This window comes from Psammomys obesus, unplaced genomic scaffold (assembly GCF_907164565.1).
Source record: "Psammomys obesus unplaced genomic scaffold, mPsaObe1.curated_primary_1811, whole genome shotgun sequence".
Lineage (NCBI taxonomy): Eukaryota > Metazoa > Chordata > Mammalia > Rodentia > Muridae > Psammomys > Psammomys obesus.
In genome coordinates this window covers 4,375,231-4,380,972 of record NW_026596225.1, presented here as the reverse complement: position 1 = coordinate 4,380,972, position 5,742 = coordinate 4,375,231, and positions in this window count along the sequence as shown.

Here is a 5,742-nt window from a genome sequence, read left to right as displayed (position 1 = left end):
TGTGTGTGTGTGTGTGTGTGTGTGTGTGTGTGTGTGTGTGTGTGTGTTTTAAAGAAACCAAAATTACAAAATTCTCAGTACATGGGACCTCACACAGAGAAAAAAAGATCTTTACAGAGGCAATAGAGTTAAAATGAAGCCAAATGTGGTCTGTCTACTAAGACTATGATATTTTTAATAGGAATTATTTTGGTATAAATACAGGCACTAGAGAGGGGATAAACACACACATTTGGTGTGAAAGCAAGTGTGTAAAATAGGAACATTTAGATAGAATGTCTAAAATCTGTTTTTTAATGAATGAGTGGAAAATGAAATCTAAGTCTCAGGGATGAAAAAACTCTCAAGTGCTTGAATTAATCAGGCTGTTGAATGACCGGTCATTTCAGAAAAGATTGGAAATTAACAGCATTGTGAGTTTTAAACTATATCAGCATGGGAACTATTTTTCAGATAACACATAATTATATTTTCTATTACTGAACCTTGCTTGATTGAGTCATTAAATGTTCATGGCTTCATATGAAGCCATGGCTTCAAAGAGGGAGCATAACGTAATATCTGAATGGCTACCTGAAAAGGAAGATGAGTCAACCAAACGATGGCTTGCCAGGTAGCATGACCTCTTAGAGCTTGTTGGAACAGGCTGAGCATGGGGACTGAAGTCAGAAGAATCTTGCCATTTTCCAGCCACAGCGCCTTGCTGCCACCATGAAACAAAAGGCCTATAACATGAGCACTTTGTTTGAAGACATACAATTAATTAGCAAAGAACTGTAGGCAACTAATGACTGCTGAGAGAGGGGAAATTAGTCTGCCTGAGGGATGAGCCCATAACTGGTTACCGATATCCAAGTAATCAGCTTTGAAATCATATACATACAAGCAACATTAGATAGACTAAGAGGATATGAAATATATGCCTTTTATATATGTGGAGTGGAGTAGGGCATGGGAGGAGTTGGAGGAAAAGGAAGAGAAGAAAGGATGTAAGTTTATAAGTTTATTTTTTAATTAAAAAATAAACATTAAGTTAAAATTTAGGAAGGCATGCATGCCAGCCGATTTTGCCATTTCTCTGTGTTGGCATCCTTTTCTGAAGAACACGGTATTAAAAACTGCTTTGCTCTCGCTGGCCTCTGTACTTGTTAGAGTGAGGGTTATACATGTGGTGCTTTACTGGGCATTGTAACAATTCTTACCTTTTCCTTTTGTAAAAGTTACACGATTCTATGAAAAATATGCTTACAGATTACTCTACTGATGGGTGTTTGCTCATTTTGAATCCCTCAGTATCATAGTACCAGCCTCTTTCTACATATATGTATGTACATACACATACGTATATGTAGATATATATGTGTACATAATTTAAGCAATAGAACACTTTCAAAGCATACTCCAAGGAGACAGTACAATAACTTTCTTAAGTATGGTGAGAATATGGAAGAAATTTTATTTTTCTACTTTTACACCTGTTTAATAATATTTATGTGATAACTTGAGCACATAATTTATCAATAAAAAGTGATACTCTTGCTAAGACTCAGAGCCAGGACCTTTCAGTTAATATGGCAAATAATCAGGATAGAAACCATATGCAGCTGGATATGGAATTCCTGGAAGTTTTTGCTCTCAGCTTTATAGATATTAGCAAATTGCTCTCTGGTTGTGCTAAATCATCTTCTCTCAAGAATGTCTGACAAGATTATATTTGTTGCAGATCACCAGAACATCAAAGATGCTACAGCATCCAAATTCATAAGGGTTTTAATATGTGAAATAAATCACTACATTGTGGAAATAACACACCTAAGACTTTATCGTCAAAATGCTATCACTATGAAGTGTACATCTTAGCAACTGTGAAAGTACCAGACATGAGTAACATTGGTCAGACTCTAAGAAAATTTATTTTTATTAATCCTATTTACATGTTAAAAGAAGCCCATTTTATGATCACATGCCCATCACCAACACTTCTGAACATGCATGTTACTTTTTCTGAAGACTGACCTATCTCTACATAAAGCAGCACCTGTCCTGTCAGGGTGTTCAGATGCTAGGAGAATTTTTATTTATTAAAATGTCTAATAAATATTGAGAAGTCACAAAAATGTAATCAAATAAAGTAAAGAAAGCCAGAGATTTTGGAGCCCCCTAAGTCATGACTTCCAACACTGCACCAGGACCCTGTGAAGGGTTTCTTGCAGAAAGATGTCCGTGGAACACAAAACCGCTGGCTTCTTATTGACAGAGAAATCTCAAGCTTGGAGGTATCTGGCAGTTAGTTCACTGAGCATATGGATACTGCTGTAAGTGCTTTCAACATGTGCTCGTCTCAGTTAATGAATGTTTACATAACCAGTGTTTATTGACTCCTGTGAGCTGGAAAATAGTCTGGGTCTTGTGAGTAAATGAGAGCTATGTAGAGGAATTGTGATTTATAACATGGCTGCTCTGGCAAGAGGTCACATCCAAAGATCTTCTAGGTCTGTGTGATCAGGCTGGGATACAAACATGCCTTTAATCCAGGAGACAGAGGCAAGTAGATCTGATCTCAAAGCCAGCCTGGTGTAGAGCAAGTTTCCAGTAAAGAAACACTTAGGTCCAGGTATGGTGGTACATGCCTTTAATCCTGAACAATGAAGGTAAAGTTAGGTTTGTAGAAGGAAGCACCCATGTTTGAAAGTGATGCCTAATTGGCTGGCAGAAAATGTGACAAATAAGAGCAAGACTTGACAGAATAAAATAGGCCTAACTCTCATGAGAAGAGAGAGGAAAGGGAAGCTACTTATGGGGCAATGCAGAGAGAGGAGGCAGTTTTACCAAGACAGTAATAGACAGGTTACAGAGAGAAAACTCAGGTGAAGATCAAATGAGCCAGAGAGTGAGAAGGAGACAGAAGATTAGAAAAGATTGCTGGAGTTAGTTTGAGCCCAAGCAGAGCAATTCAGGGGCAGAGAGAAGCCAGACTGAATAAGTTAGCTAGGAGAGGAGTTTGAGCCAGAACAGCTGAGTTGAACTGAAAGGGCTAAGCTAACCTTACAGATTCCATTTTGAATTGTAGGCCCCATGTTAAACTAAGTTCTCTCAGTACTTTTCCAGAAAACAAAAGGACATGGGCAGAGATAAAGAAGTGGGCAAATTGAGACAAAGACCCTCAGACCCACCCTATTGTAAAAGAGTAACCAGGCCTGCAATTGCGAGTAATCATTAGCAACTGACCCAGATGGTCCCTGTTCCCCATCCAGATAGCCCCTGATTTATGACCAGAGTCACATAACAGGACATTCCAGGCATGGGGCAACATGACTGTGGTCCTGAGTATGTACTAATTGCTCCCCCTCCCCAACAGCAGCCAAATCTGCACGTAACAGGACATTCCAGGTGTTACTTAAAGATCAGATATTCTCCAGATGTCTGGGCCAGACTAACTGGACTTGGTGCCCAAAATTGACCAACTATTTTAAAAGTCAACTACCCTACCCAATGCAGTGTTGCCAAACCTGTACCCCCACGCTTTTCCCTTTAAAAATCCGAGGCTTTTGTCCCTCAGGGCTGTCTCTTCCTTGCATGCAGGGCAGCCCCATTGCACAATGGTCTGAATAAACCTCTTGTAGCTTGCATCTATCCGGTCTCTGAGCTTCCTTCTGTGGTTGCCCAATAATTAGGCTCCCCCCTGGGCCTGACAGAACCAGCCAGGCTAGAGCTCAGAAAGAACAAGACTGCTTCTCAGAAGCTGAAAATGCCTTAGGTCTTGGTTAGATTGTATGACAGCTAGAAGCTTCCAGGACTAGGCCTAGGTTAGCAGACAAACATAGTAGGCCTCTGAGACAGGTTGAATAAAAATTTCTTTTACAGAGTGTCAACAGAGTTGATGATTATTAAGAAGTGGGAAATAGTAAGAGCTGGAGGGGACAGGAACTCCACAAGGAGAGCAATAGAACAAGATAATTTGAACACAGGGAACTTCCCAGAGACTCATACTCCAACCAAGAACTATCCGTGGAGATAACCTAGAACCCTGACAATGCAGCCACTTCTGATGAGAACTGATAGACTAAGATCAGAAATAAGGAGAGGAGGACCTCTCCTATCAGTGGACTTGGGGAGGGGCATGCATGCAGAAGGGGGGGGAGGGTGGGACCGGGAGGGGAGGAGGGAGGGGTTTATGGGGGGGATACAAAATGAATAAAGTGTAATTAATAAAAGTTAAAAAAAAGAAAAGTTAAAAAAAAGAAATATTAAAAAAAAAAGAATTTTCTATGTGACATAGTCTGTCTTAGCTGTAGTTGTTTTCTTCTACAGTTTTCTTGGGAGGTTCTAAGTATAATCATTCTAGTCATAAACAAGTGAAGCATGAAGGTAAAGTCTTCTAAATAACTGTTCAATGTCAGACAGCTAATACATGATGGAGCTGGGGCAGGAGTCAAACAAGGCACTTGGGGTTGCTATTACCACAAACGTGTGTTTCGTCCTAGAAGAATGAGCACAAGCTGAGTGACTCTGACCTAGAAATGATCCAGGTGTGGTTTCTTCCCACTAAGGAAAGGCACCTACATTATAAGCCATATTGAGAATAGACTCAAGTCTACATACAATTTATTTATGCTTTCAAAATACATTCCATACATAGCCAAAGGTAACGCATCTTTAGTGCTCCTGCATTTTGTCTGGGTCTTTTGTCACATGAGGACAGGTGCAGAATTTTTTATTTGTGTCATGATTTTGCCCAACAAGTTTCAAGACTTGAATTTGGATTGAGTCATTCACCCATTGTTGTTCTGTGTCCTGTGGGAGCCTGAGCTTTGTCAGGTATTCTCCTGGGAAGCTTGGCCCATGGGGCATGGAATCGGAAGTGCATGCTTCTGGCAGAAAAGGGTGAGACGCTAGGGTCAAAGGTGCTCAGGGCTCTGAAACCTGAGCCAGGCCAGGCCTGACTTAGGCGGGTCAGTGGCTGCGTTGTCAGCAGCCAGTAACAGAGGCAGGAAACTGGGTCTGCCCTGCCTGGGTAGACAAAATGGCTGCTTTGGGAACAGTCCACTGCTTGCTCTCAAAGACTGACACTACAGTGGACAATTTGTGCTAGAAAGATGGCGGCATTGATTTGGGCTGTCATGCTGTTGAATGGTGGAAGCTTGCATCGGCCAGCAGCACTCAGCTGACTGACCATCAGCCAAGCCCTGGGGATCTTGAATTCTTCAGGGAGAAGGGGAGCCCATATTTCCCCAGAATAAATGATGAGTATCTGACTATCTTTGATGAAACAGATGATGCTGATCCCTTTATTTCATGTGAAACAAGGACATGGAAAGTGAGAAGGGTTTTGAGGTTGAATGTGTTTGATTTGACGGGACTAAGAGTACCAGGGAAACATGACTTACATAAGGTAACACAGTCCTATCATAGGAGGGGAAACACAGTACTAAATTATCCTACGGGTAGGGGAAGAACTCCAGGAATGGTCAAAGATCATTGGATGAAAGCCATGACACCAAAACATCTCATTAGCATAGGATGCAAATCCCCAGGTGCTAGCTGAACAGGTTTCTTATTAAAAATGAGTTGGGCCTGTAATCCCCCTGAGGGCTACGTGACTTCTTAGAGGATCTGGGGTTCCCCGCTGAGAAAGAGTCTGTCATACTCAGCTCTGAGGCTATCTGGAAATGCCAGACATAGACCCTAAAAGCAGGGTCCAACAACCCATATGACATAACTGGCAGTCTAGTTAGAGAGGCA